Genomic DNA, 19,560 nt, shown 5'->3' with positions numbered 1-19,560 from the left:
GTTATACCCAATATACCAAGACAGAACCACAGCTAAACCCAACATACCAAGACATAACCACAGTTATACCCATTATACTAAGACAGAACCACAGTTATACCCAATATACCAAGACAGAACCGCAGCTAAACCCAATATACCAAGACAGAACCACAGCTAAACCCAACATACCAAGACAGAACCACAGCTAAACCCATTTCACCAAGGCAGATAATGGCAGAGTTATTTAACGACCATATGAAGCCGAGCAGCTAAACAATAATTATTACCATTAGACCTGCAGTTTACCTGTTCGCTTCGTGGCCCCACTCAAATACATTACTATCTACACTGTCAAGCCCCTCAGGGCAAATACACTTAACATAAATATCAAATAATTAAAAATGAAAAGACAAATTAATGTTGTTGCACGCTAATGAAAATATTAATTTAATGGAGTATTCATTTATTTTGTATTAGAATTTATATTATTACTGTTGCATTTAAATGACTTTTTTTTTGCTTAATGTAGGCATACCAAAACAATGTGAAAAACAACACCCCTACGCCGAACCCTAAACCTCCAACAGTGACCAGCAGTATATCCCAGACATGGAGGGAAGGTTCCAGTGGAATCATCTCAAAAGAACACTTCCTCTTCGTCCTTTGCTACTTTTGTTTTTCTGACTGTGGGACCAGAACAATAACTACAGTAAACAATATAATCTGTTTTCTTTATTCTCAGATATATCTTTCAGGGAATTACAACACGGATCATGGGATTACACAATTAATGCTGGTAGTCTGGGAAGCAGAGAGGGGAAGAATCCTGGTGTGACAGTGAAACCAGACTCTCTGTTAGGCTAGGATAGTCCAGGGAGACCGACCACACAATACCCAGAGCTATAGAAATATCTATGGCTCAGACCCTCCCTATCTCACTGTGATAGACGACACAGGAAAGGAACACCGGTGATGCTCTAACGCTTTTAATTGTATCAGGCTAACCTGAAGCCCTGATATCACTGGGGATAACCCTCTAACCCTTAATGATGAAGCCCCTGATATCACTGGGGATAACCCTCTAACCCTTAATGATGAAGCCCCTGATATCACTGGGGATAACCCTCTAACCCTTACTGCTGAAGCCCCTGATATCACTGGGGATAACCCTCTAACCCTTAATGATGAAGCCCCTGATATCACTGGGGATAACCCTCTAACCCTTAATGATGAAGCCCCTGATATCACTGGGGATAACCCTCTAACCCTTAATGATGAAGCCCCTGATATCACTGGGGATAACCCTCTAACCCTTAATGATGAAGCCCCTGATATCACTGGGGATAACCCTCTAACCCTTAATGATGAAGCCCCTGATATCACTGGGGATAACCCTCTAACCCTTAATGATGAAGCCCCTGATATCACTGGGGATAACCCTCTAACCCTTAATGATGAAGCCCCTGATATCACTGGGGATAACCCTCTAACCCTTAATGATGAAGCTTTTTTTGTGACATAGAAAGTAAGTCTCTGAATCGTTCATTAACCTCTCTTCCCCTGACCACACTTCAAACTAACAATGTTCCAGTGACCACAGCAGCAGAGTACCAAGGTGATTAAACCTCCTCATCAATATAAAACAACAGGCTGATTTATCTGCTTCCTGTCTCTAGTGTCCGGCTACACTAAGAGTCCTGTCAATAACAGCTAACAGCCTCATTAGGGTTTAGAGGCTGTTTACAGGACGAGGCAAGAGGAAGCTGTTTAAAGGCCGTAGTATGAGGGAGCTGTTTACAGGACGTAGTATGAGGAAGCTGTTTACAGGACGTAGTATGAGGAAGCTGTTTACAGGATGTAGTATGAGGAAGCTGTTTACAGGCCGTAGTAAGAGGGAGCTGTTTACAGGACGTAGTATGAGGAAGCTGTTTACAGGCCGTAGTAAGAGGAAGCTTTTTACAGGACGTAGTAAGAGGAAGCTGTTTACAGGACGTAGTAAGAGGAAGCTTTTTACAGGACGTAGTAAGAGGAAGCTGTTTACAGGCCGTAGTAAGAGGAAGCTGTTTACAGGACGTAGTATGAGGAAGCTGTTTACAGGACGTAGTATGAGGAAGCTGTTTACAGGCCGTAGTAAGAGGAAGCTGTTTACAGGACGTAGTAAGAGGAAGCTGTTTACAGGACGTAGTAAGAGGAAGCTGTTTACAGGACGTAGTAAGAGGAAGCTGTTTACAGGACGTAGTAAGAGGAAGCTGTTTACAGGCCATAGTAAGAGGAAGCTGTTTACAGGCCATAGTAAGAGGAAGCTGTTTACAGGCCATAGTAAGAGGAAGCTGTTTACAAGCCGTGGAAGGAGGAGAGGACCTGAGAGAGACGGGACTGTAGCGTCAGTGCGGGATGGCAGCAGAGTGGCCTGGTGATGAGATCAGACAACATTACTGGCTCTGAACAAACATGTTCATTAAGATGATACAAAGGTCTGACGTGAAGATAAAACACATCCTAAAATGATCAAGCAGACCTCCTAGTACTGGTACATCTATAACAGATCTCCTAGTACTGGTACAGCTATAACAGAACACCTAGTACTGGTGCAGCTATAATAGAACACCTGGTACTGGTACAGCTATAACAGAACACCTGGTACTGGTACAGCTATAACAGAACACCTGGTACTGGTACAGCTATAACAGAACACCTGGTACTGGTACAGCTATAACAGATCTCCTAGTACTGGTACAGCTATAACAGAACACCTAGTACTGGTACAGCTATAATAGAACACCTGGTACTGGTACAGCTATAACAGAACACCTGGTACTGGTACAGCTATAACAGAACACCTGGTACTGGTACAGCTATAACAGAACACCTAGTACTGGTACATCTATAACAGGACACCTAGTACTGGTACATCTATAACAGGACACCTAGTACTGGTACAGCTATAACAGAACACCTGGTACTGGTACAGCTATAACAGATCTCCTAGTTGTACAGCTGGACTCAAACAGCCCTCCTAGTCCAGGTTTGGTTTGGTGGTGTTGACTGCATGCTGTGTGGAGTGGTGGCAGCTTATTGGCTGAATAATATCTGTGTGGAGCGGTGGCAGCTTATTGGCTGAATAATATCTTCATAGCTCCTCCCATTATCTAATCGCATGCGCTCAGTAATGTCACAAATATCGCGTGCTATGCTTTTCACCTGTATAGTAAAATGTAGCGTAACCTGGTCACAAGAAAACTATTCGATAAAATAGTCCAGTTGTTTTGTGTCCCATATGTTATGATAGTCACGCTATAAACCCCAGGTACTTTCACCTGAGAGAGGAGACAGAGGGGTAAACCGGTATGATTCTGATGGCACATCAGACCGACCACCTATACCTGAGGAATTGTACATCTACTAGACAGAAGGTAAGATATAATCTAATATAATACATATAAATGTAAATATAAATGTGTATATTTACAGTATCATCCGATGTTGGTTTGACTATTTAGTCAGAAGATATATTCGATTTGGAATCTTTCTTCTGATTTGATTCAGTGACTATTTTCCACTGACCACCTCTGAGAGAAATGATAGATTTCAACATATAACCGTTTCATTCGATATAATTGATTTGTGGCTTCAACAGGACAGCATCAATTATTGCGGTAGGATAACATGAATGAACAGACATTTATGGCCCAATTCTATCACCTCACATGTGTTTCCCGCGTTTACATTTGCACACATACTGATAGAGTAGGCATACATATGTTTTATTTTCATAGTTTCATTGCATGAGCTGTCCTGGTACTTTCCTTGAGTTCGTTGAAAAGTTTCGTTGTCAGGCATGCACCTGCTAAAAGGTGCTGCCCGTCTTACAGACACGTGATTTGGGTTGTGGGCTCTGCATCCTTGAGACAGTCTCAATGTTCAGGAAGGAATACCTGGAACTATAACTATACTATGTACATACTATAGCATAACTATAACGACCTTGGAGTCTGTAAAACAGAGAGACTAAATGTCCTCTGAAATCTGATGCCGGCTGGGCGCCACGTTGTCTGTCGGTCTGTCTCTAATTGATTAATCTCCACTTAAACTTTCAGGAGTTTGTTTGCTGCAGCTCAAAGGAATTCCATGTGGAGTGGTGTTTTAATTATTATATAGCAAAAAGTCCATCAATAATTATTATGATGGGATATGGCTCAGTGAATCAGCCTTCTCTTTCTGTGGTTAAACCACTCTTAAACACTCTTATTCTCAAAATAAACCAAAAGGCTATCGCTTCATATATGGCGCCTCTAAAGAGTCTATATAGAACCCCAAAAGAAGCCTTTTGTTTCTAAAAGTGTGGGTCCATAATAATATGTTACCATGTTGGTGGTGAAATGAGTTGCATTAGGCAGAACCATCTGGTTAACAGTGCTCCCACTAGCACGCTCTATCCTGCACTGCTATAGCAGCTTCAACAGACCTACTAAAGTTTGATTCAGATTTCATTTGTTCATTCAATTGTTCAGAATTGATTTGTGACCAGTTGTATTTTGACATGTGCTTTGTTTTTCCCTCCACCTGCAGATTTCTGACTGAGCAACTCTCCTGCGTCAGAAGACGTTTTTCTACCGACGTCAGGGAGAGGTAGGACTATGTATGTATTGTGGAATATATCCATGTGATTTAGGGATGTGTTCGTATGTATGTATTGTGGAATATATCCATGTGATTTAGGGATGTGTTCGTAGGTATGTATTGTGGAATATATCCATGTGATTTAGGGATGTGTTCGTATGTATGTATTGTGGAATATATCCATGTGATTTAGGGATGTGTTCGTATGTATGTATTGTGGAATATATCCATGTGATTTAGGGATGTGTTCGTAACTGAATAAAATAGCCTCGATCTACTGCACGTGTGGCCTGACTTTCAAGAAGTAAATTTAGGCTACATAATTAAATTCAACCAAAAGGTTTCAGTCCACTTCCAGATGTTGTTATTGTGCTCATGTAGCCAGCAGTATTTTTTTTTTTAATAAAGGCGTCATGGTTTTATAATTCAACATTTATGTTTACACACAAATCTGGACGTGTAGCAAGGCCACATCATGACGTCAGAGCCCACCACCACACCAAGACATTTTATCTGATAGGCTACTTTAATCAAGCTACGGAAGGAGAAGAAGAAGAAGAAGAAGAATAGGAAACAGTTATTAGGAAACAACACTGACACTTTCCTCAATGAAACCCAGATTAGATTAATCTAGATTATACTGCAGGGTAAATCTTCACAGATGAAAACACACATGGTCTTGTAATTTAGTGATAGACCGCAGCATTAAATAAGGATTAAAATCCAGGTCAATTGTGCTCGTGCATTAGCAATAACCTATGTCACTTCCTAATCTACATATAGCCTAGGCCTACTTGTGATATAACATCAAAATGGCAAAAAAAAAAGAAAATCTATAGGTCTGCATTATAATTCTCCAACAAAAGCAAATGTAGCCAAAATACACTGCTCCCACGCGCCCTTCTGCCGCCAAAAGACACGCGGCCTAATCTCTGGCATCAGATGTTAATGATGTTTTACTGGAGGAGATCAGATGATGTATTTCTATATGATAATGACCCACCCCGGGCGCTGTTCATTTGTTGACTGATTTGAAGTTAAACGTCTCCGTATCACTTAGTCTTGTAACTCTTAATTTATAACGTTGTTTCTTATTGACCCTGCGAGGTCAAACAGCTATTCTGTTTTAAACGCATGATTAATTTCACAGTAGGGAGACCGTCACTGACATGACACGTCATGCATTATCAAAATGGACAATGAATTGATTTCGCACTTCAAATGGTCCAGTATAAAATATTATATATAGCCCATATTTATATAGTATAATTATCTTCCTTCCACTAGTATTTGTTGGCACACTTCACAGGCCCATCATTACTTCTACACTGGTGCAAAGCGTCCAAATTAAAGTTTGTTAATTGAAAGGAAAATAAATATAGGCTATTAAAGTGTAACAGAAATAATACATATTATTTGATGATATTATCTTGACTTAATTTAGCCTGTTAAAGTAAAATGCTCGTTTTAAATAATCCAATGCAGTGAACATTGCATTGAGCCAATAGTGTATTGGTTTAATGAAATCGGATTTTCCTATTAAGTGTAGAACTATTCAATACTTAAACATGTATTCCTCCCTGGCTCAATAAATAATTCTCTATTTTTTTTGTTACCATTGTCATTCATATGCGTATATACTCACACCCTGAGTGTGTTGGACGGTGTGACTCTACTATACAGCCTAGTCTCCTATAGTCCTAGCTATACCATTCTAACCCTGGACGGTGGGAAGCTCCTGCCGGTTGATGCTGCTGCCTGGCCGCGTGCTCCGGTGCCTCTGCGGAGGCGAGACAAAAGCTCGAGCAATGACATCTAAATTGGTCTAAAGAGAAACAGATGGGGCTCGCCCTGCGTGCTGCTGTCACCAGGTCCGGTTTAGGCCAACAGCGATCTGTTCATATTTATTAACATGAAGGCAGGGGAATATAATACAAGCAAAATGATCATTCCATTCCGAAAACAAACGAATTGATTGATAAGTGTAGTATATGTAATATTACATTGAATGTATTTATTTAATAAAATGCTGAATATTATTTGCAATCAAAGTAGTGTAAATGTAAAGGGGTTTATTCTATTCACTGAAATCGCATTTATTTTTATTTATAAATATTAACAAATATTTTATTGGAATATCTAGGCTATATTATACCGTTCTTCCATCTCAATGATTAAATGTATCCAGTCAAACCTGAACCTCTTGTTGGTAATTCATCCTAGTTGTCGTTAATTCATATAATTATAATCGGTTTGATCCAGTGTTGCTGACGTCATCTGACTACATATCAATACTATTTGCATCAATAAACTGTTTAGGTAATTGATTAGGTGTTCCGGCTACAAACACTTAATCTGTTTCAGATTAACTGTTTCTCTCTTCCGCCCTGTATTGTTAGTGATGGGAGACATGGTGAGACATATGCGGCCTTCTACAATGATGAAGAAATAGCCGCTCTTTATTACCTTTTCTGTCTCATCTTCTCCTCTCATCTCCGCTTGGAAACTTGATGGATGGATTTCTCTGAATGTTGCCTATGTGGTCTTTAACAGACAATTTATGGAAACCCCGAAATTATCTCTTCATGATGACGACAATTAGAAACTTGATAAATACTCACGCCAGTAAACATGAAACCAGTTAAGTGATTTTAACAATCAGCATAATGTACATTACATGTTCACTACCCAGTCAGCTGACAGAAGGTGTCACAAGCTTTTCGCGACACCCGCAATAACATCCGCTAAACACGTGAATTTGACCAATAAAATGTTATTTGATCATATGGCCAATCAATAAATAGTGAACATTTAAATAAAATTTAATTGCTTGGTTCAGCTAGAAGCATATTGGCACACAGTTCATTGTATTCCTGCATGGGAAATCATAAATGTACAATTTCTTCCATGTATTTATGAAACAATGTTAATTTACCAGACATTCATAGGCCTATTCAATATTGTGATGACGGCCCATATGTGACAGGTCGTACAGGCCTGTAAATTTAAAACATATTTGGTAGCCTATAAAAGCATGTTTCGCGGTCTTGGTAGAGAAATCTTTTGAAAGGCAAATTTGCTTAGGACAAATAAAGTGCAATATAGAATTACCTGAAGGCATATTGATTATATTAGTTACAATTGTTAGCCTATACGCGATTTAGGTTTACAAAGTGTTTTAGCCTACTCCAGGTTATGTTTGAGTTACATAGCGCCATGAGTTCTGTGATGTAGGACCGACACCGTCTAAAATAGGTCACAGCAGCATTTTAGTTAGTGACATCGACCTACTTATTGTTCATCTCGTTGTTGGTAAGCCTGCTACATATCTGCTGTTTGTGGATTTGTGAGTCAGAGTCCTCATTCAGATTGGAGGTGTACAGCCCGTCTTTAGCCCCGGGGCCAGGCTCCTGCATTAGTCTCTTTAGAGTGTTGAGTGTCAGTTAGTGAAACGTCATTGGCTCCTGGCGGAAAGTACGGAGCTGAAAGAGGGGCAGAGCCACGCGCCAATCAAGTCTCGTCCGACACCGCCTGCCTCCAGACACGCGCCTTGTCCTTTAAAGGGAATAAGCCAGAGCGCGCTGCGCACTTTACTCATCACCGACTGGTAACTTTCTTTTATAGAACAACATATATTCTCTTCTTCTAATATTATTTTATACAACAACATATTATATCTTCTTCAATATTCGGACTTAATTTACGTCAGTTTTGTAAGGCGCGTGGTTTTTAATGTATCGTTTGTTTTGGGCGAGAGATAAGGGATGTCTTTATTTTCGTAACATTTGGATTTCTGTCATCACGCTATAGAGGAGGTAAGATATCCTATTTTGTCCACAGTGTAACAATTGAGGTTTGACGTGTATTATTGTGTTATTAGCCTACATTGTTATTTTTGATATTATTATTATTATTATTATTATGAGTAGGCCTGTTATTATTATGAGTATTAAATATTAGTTTTGTGGCTATCGGCATCAATGAGCAATAATTATTAGAATTGTATTATATTGAAAATGAATTCTGGTCTAAATCTGCTGAAAATCACTAGCATACCGATCACCTTTTGCGATATAATATAGAGCCTTTTATTTTAGAATATCTTGCACAGTAAAATACCTCGACCTTCTCCACTGCACATCTTGTCAGTAGGCTATCATGTCGTTGATGTGTATCTACTCTAGGTCCTGCCGGGATGACCCTCACATGTCTGTTTGATCTGCAGGTCAACCTGTATTTTGTCCTATAATGTTACGCGTGACAAATTACATAATTATTCAGCAGAGTTCACACCAAGCCAGGTCATATATTATTATAATACATACTATTAATAATTGGTTCTATACTGCCTCTCAGAATGAGGTGTTATATATTCTCCAGTGTTCTGACCAAACATTTGAAATACAAAATATGTATGAACATCAACGAAATGGAAGTTCTGTTAAATTACAATTATTTTTATTTTTAATTTCGTCATGTTCAGTTGCAATTCTATAACTTTTTATCAACGTTGTACATTTGTGGGCTATCAACAAATGACCCCTAAGTAAAATAACTATTGTTTTTTTTTTTTTTTACGAGTAATGCCTAATGATGGTTTGTCTCTATAATTCTCCCAGATATGCATTTGTTGAAAACAGTTCGGCTACTTCTTGTCTTCATGCGACATCGTGTCTTTAAGCGTTAAAGTCGAATACGCAGCGAGCTCAGGCGGGAGTTGCATTAAACTTACTCTGCAAAATGCGAGAAAAGGTTGAACATTTAACGCCTACAATACAAACTTAATTTAATGTTTATAATAAAATAATACAAATAAGAAACATAAGAAATCAAATGTGGTATTGCTATTCAATCATCGGCGAGTTCTTCACCATTAGGCATCTATTTTATTTTGATAATGAAAATTTGATATAACTATAATAATAAAAGTAATAATCATTATAATTATTTGAACTGAAAATCTGTCTGGCTGATGTGCAGTTTGAACTTAAATGTTAATGTGTGTTTGGTTTTCCAGCAGAGTATCATCCAGACAGACAGACTGACAGGAGGACCGACTCCACGGTAACACAACCTACTTCCTGGTTACCAACACCAGCGCTACCATGACGACCCCCCCCCAGCTCGTTCCAGCAGGAGCCCCTGACCCCCCCCAGACCCCCCCCACTCCTCCTCCCTGAAGCCCAACCAGGTGGGTCAAGTGGTTCTGTATGGTGTACCTATCGTCTCCTTGGTGATCGACCATCAGGAGCGGCTGTGTCTGGCCCAGATCTCCAACACCCTGCTGAAGAACTACAGCTATAACGAGATCCACAACCGTCGCGTGGCGCTGGGTATCACCTGTGTTCAGTGCACCCCTGTCCAGCTGGAGATCCTGAGGCGAGCTGGCGCCATGCCCATCTCCTCCCGCCGCTGTGGCATGATCACCAAGCGAGAGGCGGAGCGGCTCTGTAAGTCCTTCCTGGGGGAGAACAACCCCCCCAAACTGCCCGACAACTTCGCCTTTGATGTGTCACACGAGTGTGCCTGGGGTAGCCGTGGTAACTTCATCCCAGCACGCTACAACAGCAGCAGAGCCAAGTGCATCAAGTGTTCCTACTGCAACATGTACTTCTCTCCTAACAAGTTCATCTTCCACTCTCATCGTACTCCTGAAGCCAAGTACACCCAGCCGGACGCTGCTAACTTCAACTCCTGGAGACGCCACCTGAAGCTGTCAGATAAAACCCCTCCTGATGACCTGGCGTTTGCCTGGGAGGACGTGAAGGCCATGTTTAATGGTGGCAGCAGGAAGCGGTGTCTACCCTCATCTCACTGCTCCCCCATGGGGCCGGGAAAGGTTGTGAACTCTGGTCTGCCCCACATGATGACCCCTGACCTGGTCCAGAAGAGGAGCCGCTTTGAGGATGAGGAGGACCTGGATGGAAGCAGCCTGTCTCCCCATAAGAACCCTCGCAGCTACCCGGTGATCCCTGTGCCCAGTAAAGGGTTCGGCATGCTGCAGAAGTTCCCCCCCACCTCCCTGTTCCCCAGCCCCTACTCCTTCCCAGCCTTCAGCCTCTGTCAGCAGAAGAAAGATGACAGTGAGGTGGCTGGAGGACAGAAGAACACTGGTCTGTCAGGTCTGCTGTGGCCCGGTCGTAAAGACACCTTCTACCCTCCGTTCTGCATGTTCTGGCCCCCTAGGGCCGCTGGGGGCCTCCCGGTGCCCACCTACCTGCAGCCACAGCCGTCCGTCAACACCCTGTCCTCATTGGCCGAGAGCCCTTCCCTAAGGCAGGCCTTCCTTGACCTATCAGAGCCCTCACAGCCAAGGGCAGGGCCAGACATGAGGGCCACACCCAGGTCAGGCCTGTTTGACCCTGACTCCTCCCCCCTGACCTCTGATCTGCGCCCTGTGACCTCAGAGGGCTGGCTGAAGCTGCTGGACGTCCCGTCTCTCCAGGCCAGGAAAGCCTCCTACCACTCCGCTTTCCGACCCGTCGTCAAGGATGCAGAGAGCATCGCCAAGCTCCATGGAAACCTGGAGGAGTTTGGTTCAGATCGCCACCTGTCCCCCGCCACCAGCTGCAGCTACGCCTCTGAGAGCGGAGGAGAGGGGGAGGAAGAGGGAGAAGGAGGAGAGAGTGAGGAGGAAGGAGAGGTGGATGTAGAGACCAAGCAGGATGAGGAGGAAGAGGAATGCTTCAACAGACCAACCCCACCACAGACACACAGCAGCCTGCACCTCCGAGGGCTGACTGAAGGATCAGGACTATGGGAGAGAGGAGAGAAAGAGGCGGTTACCTTCCCCTGCAGCCCTGCAGATCACAGCCAGGACCAGAGCAGCAGTAGCCTGCCTGCATCTCCTCCTGCTCCCCCTGCCAGTCTCACACTCTCTCTCCCCAGCCCCACACACACCCCGCTGCCACTGGAGGACCAGGCCTACAAAAATGTAAATATTCCCTTAAGGCACTTTAACTAATTATTATTTAATTGGCGCTGTAGGCTGGCTGATGTAATATGCATAAAGAGATTGATAGCGGCGTCTCCCTGAAGAAATGAAACATCCACAGTGCTCTGATCCCTGATAGGAAGAACAGTCCGGTATTGTTTAATGGTCAAAATATATCGGTTCTCTCCTTGTCACTTTCTGCCTGTTAGCCTTTCTAATCTGGAACCTGTCGACTCCACATTAACAAGGCCAACGGAGTTGGTCCCCAACCAGGGGAAACAGTCGCGTTGTACTAATACAAGTGAGGAGACATTCACAGTCTAATAACAACACTAATGAAGAGGCATTCACAGTCTAATAACACTAATGAAGAGACATTCACAGTCTAATAACACTAATGAAGAGACATTCACAGTCTAATAACACTAATGAAGAGACATTCACAGTCTAATAACACTAATGAAGAGACATTCACAGTCTAATAACACTAATGAAGAGACATTCACAGTCTAATAACACTAATGAAGAGACATTCACAGTCTAATAACAACACTAATGAAGAGACATTCACAGTCTAATAACACTAATGAAGAGACATTCACAGTCTAATAACACTAATGAAGAGACATTCACAGTCAAATAGTAACATCAATGAGGGAAACATTCACAGTCAAATAACACTAATGAAGAGACATTCACAGTCTAATAACACTAATGAAGAGACATTCACAGTCTAATAGTAACGTCAATGAAGAGACATTCACAGTCTAATAACACTAATGAAGGAGACATTCACAGTCTAATAACACTAATGAAGAGACATTCACAGTCTAATAACACTAATGAAGAGACATTCACAGTCTAATAACACTAATGAAGAGACATTCACAGTCAAATAGTAACATCAATGAAGGAGACATTCACAGTCAAATAACACTAATGAAGAGACATTCACAGTCTAATAACACTAATGAAGAGACATTCACAGTCTAATAACACTAATGAAGAGACATTCACAGTCTAATAACACTAATGAAGAGACATTCACAGTCTAATAACACTAATGAAGAGACATTCACAGTCTAATAACACTAATGAAGGAGACATTCACAGTCTAATAACACTAATGAAGGAGACATTCACAGTCTCTTCATTGGTTAATAGTAACAGGCTTCCCATTGGATAGTAACACTACAGGCTTCCCATTGGTTAGTAACACGACAGGCTTCTCACTGGTTCGTAACACTACAGGCTTCCCATTGGATAGTAACACTACAAGCTTCCCATTGGTTAGTAACACTACAGGCTTCCCATTGGATAGTAACACTACAGGCTTCCCAGTGGTTAGTAACACTACAGGCTTCCCATTGGATAGTAACACTACAGGCTTCCCATTGGATAGTAACACTACAGGCTTCCCATTGGTTAGTAACACTACAGGCTTCCCATTGGTTAGTAACACTACAGGCTTCCCATTGGATAGTAATACTACAGGCTTCCCATTGGTTAGTAACACTACAGGCTTCCCATTGGATAGTAACACTACAGGCTTCCCATTGGTTAGTAACACTACAGGCTTCCCATTGGATATTAACACTACAGGCTTCCCATTGGATATTAACACTACAGGCTTCCCATTGGATAGTAACACTACAGGCTTCCCATTGGATAGTAACACTACAGGCTTCCCATTGGTTAGTAACACTACAGGCTTGCCATTGGATAGTAACACTAAAGGCTTCCCATTGGTTAGTAACACTACAGGCTTCCCATTGGATAGTAACACTACAGGCTTCCCATTGGATAGTAACACTACAGGCTTCCCATTGGTTAGTAACACTACAGGCTTCCCATTGGATAGTAACACTACAGGCTTCCCATTGGTTAGTAACACTACAGGCTTCCCATTGGACAGTAACACTACAAGCTTCCCATTGGTTAGTAACACTACAGGCTTATAGTAAGAGTATTGTTCATGATAGACAATATTAGGCCAAAAGGAGAATTGTTACACTCCATTGACTCTCCAAGTCTGTGAAAGCCAGGAGCTATTGTAATGTACACCAGCATTCTCTATCCCAGGACACCAGTGGTTCTATTGTGGGTAGCATTATTCAACACTATCTCTGACATGTAGATGTTAAAACCTCTGTCTCTCTCTGTGTTCTCAGACTCATAAAAGCAGAGACCATGGACTGCCTGTTTACACAACCAAAGAAAACTCCAACACAGCTCGTGAGTAGCGTTACCTCCTCATCTTATTGGTTTGAAGACATTGGTTCCTTTCTACCAGTTTTCTGTGTGCAGGTGACCAAATCAGCTCTGTTCCCTTATGAACAGATGAATGAATGTCCTTCTGTTCTCCTCTTCCTCTCTCATTCTCCTCTTGATGAAAACAAAGAGCCCAGCAGTTTCTTTGTATCAGAGACAGAATCATCTGGCCCAGAGTACTGGAGAGAGACGGCAGGTAAAACCTCTACTGTAATATCTAGCTGTTTAATCAAGACAGATAAACCTCCTCTATAATATCTAACTGTTTAATCAAGACAGATAAAACCTCTACTGTAATATCTAGCTGTTTAATCAAGACAGATAAACCTCTACTATAATATCTAGCTGTTTAATCAAGACAGATTAAACCTCTTCCTTAATATCAAACTGTTTAATCAAGAGAGATAAATCCTCTACTATAATATCTAGCTGTTTAATCAAGACAGATAAACCTCTACTATAATATCTAACTGTTTAATCAAGACAGATAAACCTCCTCTGTAATATCTAACTTTTCTAACTGGTTTATCAAGACAGATAAAACCATCACTTTAATCAGACTTTTATCTAGACAAGGAGAACAGCAGACTCGTTCTCCTCTCCCAGACCATACTGTAGGTTTAGGGATTACTAGAGATACATAAATAGATGGACTAGCTGATAGACTGTGCAACGGAACAACGGCTGTTTCCAGTGTTCCAATGTGGTCCAGAATGTTTTGTAGAATGTGTTCTACAGGGGGCCATTACAGTTCTAGAATGTGTTCTACAGGGGGCCATTACAGTTCTAGAATGTGTTCTACAGGGAGCCATTACAGTTCAACAAGACAATCAGCTCAACACAGGGAAGGTGACAATCTCCATCTCAACAATATCAAACCCATATAATTGCCTTTTCCCTTGGCAAAACCTTTCATTACAAAGATCACATCTTATTGCCTTTTATATCTGTCACAGAGACATTAAAAGGGTTTTATGACATCTATGCCAACATTCTTATTATGTAGCCCATAATGATATCCTCACATAATGTAGAATTTATTTCAAAAAATTACACGAAACAAATTAAATGAGACCACCTTTGTCTGATTGCTAAACGTCTCCCTGGGCGATGGACGACGTGATTAGAAGTTCTGATTCCAAAGACTCTCAGACTCTGTCTTAAGGAGAGGGCTGTTTCTTGGGAGAAAAATAATCTAATTTTCCATTTATGTAATGCAAACTGCCTTGGCTTTGACTATTCACGGTTAATTGACTGTCAAACGAGGTTGTTATCCTGAGGCACTGTCTGCTGATTTGCTTGTCAAATGAGACAGAGAGAGGAGAGGAGCGAGAGAGCGAGAGAGCGAGAGCAGGCCGTTCCAAATGAGGGAAGTGTTGGGAGGCTTAAGGAGGCAAGACATGAAATGACTAGAGAGGGAAAGAGAGAGGGAGAGAGAGAGAGAGAAAGTGAGAGATGGAAAGAGGGGGAGATTATACATAGAGAGAGGGGGAGATTATATACACAAATGTGCTGGATCGCTTCATTTAAGCCATTTGATTTGCCACATTGTCAGAATTCAGACACAAACACAAGACATTTTCAGGTTCATAGATGAAGAAATCAGGCCATAATGGAAACGACACTAACATTGTAGAAGAGTGATAGAACAATATGGTTATCATGGTTACAGGACTACAGTAATACAAATCCACTGTTACCAACGCAGCACGGCTACAGACACTATAGACTGCAGCCAGAACAATAGGTTTTACAGACAGCATAATAACGAAAATATTGTTTCAAGTCAATTATATTTCAAGCATTTTAGGGAAAGTATTTAACGTATTCACCAAGTGGTTTAATTAGTTATTTACATGATCAAGCGTTTTCCATGATTATTGATTGGTTTATAGCATAATGCAACAACATATTGTCTGACCGATATATTCAGTCAAATGAATAGTGGGCATGATTATAATGAGATTATTAGTGCAGTTTGACATTTAACATTTACAAACATGTGGTTCTTTACGAACGCAATGACCATTGAGAATGTAAATGACAGTAGTTCTCTGAGAATACAGTAGACAGGGCAATAGAAGATCATAGCCAGTCTAGGCTCCAGACAGGTGGAAATATGCAGTTAGACTGACACCTACAGGCCAATGGTTACATTGCAATCAGAGGACTACAGATTATTAGAGGGATAATATATAGGGATATATAGGGATAATATGTATATATATATATATATATATATATATATATATATATAATATATGTCATATTGTATGCTTCATTCATACTCAAAATGTATTTTCTTTCCTCCTTTCCAGGGGATCAAACTCAAGATGGAAGTTCTCCCGTGCCACTAAAGGAGGATGTGGAGAACATGGAGAAAGAGGAACTCCAGAAGGTTCTATTGGAACAGATCAACCTACGAAGACGACTAGAACAGGAGTTCCACGCTCTGAAGGGAAACTCCCCCTTCCCTGTGTTCCGTAGGTCTACCTCGCTGACTCTAACTTTAACCCCTCACACCCTAACCCCTCATACCCTAACCCCTAACCCTAACCCCTCACACCCTAACCCCTCACACCCTAACCCCTCAAACCCTAACCCCACACACCCTAACCCTAACCCCTCACACCCTAACCCCTCACACCCTAACCCCTCACACCCTAACCCTAACCCTCGTACCCTAACCCCTCATACCCTAACCCCTCACACCCTAACCCCTCACACCCTAACCCCTCACACCCTAACCCCTCACACCTTAACCCCTCGTACCCTAACCCCTCACACCCTAACCCCTCATACCCTAACCCCTAACCCCTCATACCCTAACCCCTCACACCCTAACCCCTCGTACCCTAACCCCTCACCCCTCACCCCTCACACCCTAACCCCTCACACCCTACACCCTAACCCCTCACACCCTAACCACTCACACCCTAACCCCTCATACCCTAACCCCTCACACCCTAACCCCTCACACCCTAACCCCTCGTACCCTAACCCCTCGTACCCTAACCCCTCACACCCTAACCCCTCGTACCCTAACCCCTCACCCCTCACCCCTCACACCCTAACCCCTCACACCCTACACCCTAACCCCTCACACCCTAACCCTAACCCCTAACCCTAACCCCTCATACCCTAACCCCTCACACCCTAACCCCTCACACCCTAACCCCTCACACCCTAACCCCTCGTACCCTAACCCTAACCCTCACACCCTAACCCCTCACACCCTAACCCCTCACACCCTAACCCCTAACCCCTAACCCTAACCCCTCACACCCTAACCCCTCACACCCTAACCCCTCGCACCCTAACCCCTCATACCCTAACCCCTCGCACCCTAACCCCTCATACCGTAACCCCTCGCACCCTAACCCCTCACACCCTGACCCCTCGCACCCTAACCCCTCGTACCCTAACCCCTCGTACCGTAACCCCTCACACCCTAACCCCTCACACCCTAACCCCTCACACCCTAACCCCTAACCCCTCACACCCTAACCCCTCGTACCCTAACCCTCATACCCTAACCCCTCATACCGTAACCCCTCGCACCCTAACCCCTCACACCCTGACCCCTCGCACCCTAACCCCTCGTACCCTAACCCCTCGTACCGTAACCCCTCACACCCTAACCCCTCACACCCTAACCCCTCACACCCTAACCCCTCACACCCTAACCCCTAACCCCTCACACCCTAACCCCTCGTACCCTAACCCCTCACACCCTAACCCCTCACACCCTAACCCCTCACACCCTAACCCCTCACACCCTAACCCCTAACCCCTCACACCCTAACCCCTCGTACCCTAACCCCTCATACCCTAACCCCTCGTACCCTAACCCCTCACACCCTAACCCCTCATACCCTAACCCCTAACCCCTCGTACCCTAACCCCTAACACCATAACCCCTCACACCCTAACCCCTCATACCCTAATCCCTCACACCCTAACCCCTCACACCCTAACCCCTCACACTCTAACCCCTCACACCCTAACCCCTCGTACCCTAACCCTAACCCCTCGTACCCTAACCCCTTACACCCTAACCCCTCACACCCTAACCCCTCACACCCTAACCCCTCATACCCTAAACCCTCACACCCTAACCCCTCGTACCCTAACCCCTCACCCCTCACCCCTCACACCCTAACCCCTCATACCCTAACCCCTCGTACCCTAACCCCTCACACCCTAACCCCTCGTACCCTAACCCCTCACCCCTCACCCCTCACACCCTAACCCCTCACACCCTACACCCTAACCCCTCACACCCTAACCCTAACCCCTAACCCTAACCCCTCATACCCTAACCCCTCACACCCTAACCCCTCACACCCTAACCCCTCACACCCTAACCCCTCGTACCCTAACCCTAACCCCTCACACCTTAACCCCTCACACCCTAACCCCTCGCACCCTAACCCCTCATACCCTAACCCCTCGTACCGTAACCCCTCACACCCTAACCCCTCACACCCTAACCCCTAACCCCTCACACCCTAACCCCTTGTACCCTAACCCCTCATACCCTAACCCCTCCTACCCTAACCCCTCACACCCTAACCCCTTGTACCCTAACCCCTCATACCCTAACCCCTCATACCCTAACCCCTAACCCCTCACACCCTAACCCCTCACACCATAACCCCTCACACCCTAACCCCTCATACCCTAATCCCTCACACCCTAACCCCTCACACCCTAACCCCTCACACTCTAACCCCTCACACCCTAACCCCTCGTACCCTAACCCTAACCCCTCGTACCCTAACCCCTTACACCCTAACCCCTCACACCCTAACCCCTCACACCCTAACCCCTAACCCTAACCCCTCACACCCTAACCCCTCACACCCTAACCCCTCGCACCCTAACCCCTCAAACCCTAACCCCTTGCACCCTAACCCCTCATACCCTAACCCCTCGCACCCTAACCCCTAACCCCTCGCACCCTAACCCCTCGTACCCTAACCCCTCGTACCGTAACCCCTCGTACCGTAACCCCTCACACCCTAACCCCTCACACCCTAACCCCTCACAGCCTAACCCCATACACCCTAACCCCTAACCCCTAACCCTAACCCCTCATACCCTAACCCCTCATACCCTAACCCCTCGTACCCTAACCCCTCACACCCTAACCCCTCATACCCTAACCCCTAACCCCTCGTACCCTAACCCCTCATACCCTAACCCCTCGTACCCTAACCCCTCACACCCTAACCCCTCATACCCTAACCCCTCGTACCCTAACCCCTAACACCCTAACTCCTCGTACCCTAACCCCTCACACCCTAACCCCTCACACCCTACACCCTAACCCCTCACACCCTAACCCCTCACACCCTAACCCCTAACCCTAACCCCTCACACCCTAACCCCTCACACCCTAACCCCTCACACCCTAACCCCTCGCACCCTAACCCCTCAAACCCTAACCCCTCGCACCCTAACCCCTCATACCCTAACCCCTCACACTCTAACCCCTCACACCCTAACCCCTCGTACCCTAACCCTAACCCCTCGTACCCTAACCCCTTACACCCTAACCCCTCACACCCTAACCCCTCACACCCTAACCCCTAACCCTAACCCCTCACACCCTAACCCCTCACACCCTAACCCCTCGCACCCTAACCCCTCAAACCCTAACCCCTTGCACCCTAACCCCTCATACCCTAACCCCTCGCACCCTAACCCCTCACACCCTAACCCCTCGCACCCTAACCCCTCGTACCCTA

The 19,560-nt window shown here is 44.2% G+C and overlaps 1 pseudogene; it reads left to right on the top strand.

The window, feature by feature from the left end:
* The first annotated feature begins 1,763 nt into the window (after nt 1-1,763).
* The window catches only part of LOC115159838 (SKI family transcriptional corepressor 2-like), a 40,963-nt pseudogene continuing 23,166 nt past the window's right edge, over nt 1,764-19,560 (top strand).

This window comes from Salmo trutta, chromosome 23 (assembly GCF_901001165.1).
Source record: "Salmo trutta chromosome 23, fSalTru1.1, whole genome shotgun sequence".
NCBI classification, from domain to species: domain Eukaryota; kingdom Metazoa; phylum Chordata; class Actinopteri; order Salmoniformes; family Salmonidae; genus Salmo; species Salmo trutta.
This window is presented reverse-complemented; position numbering and strand designations above follow the sequence as displayed.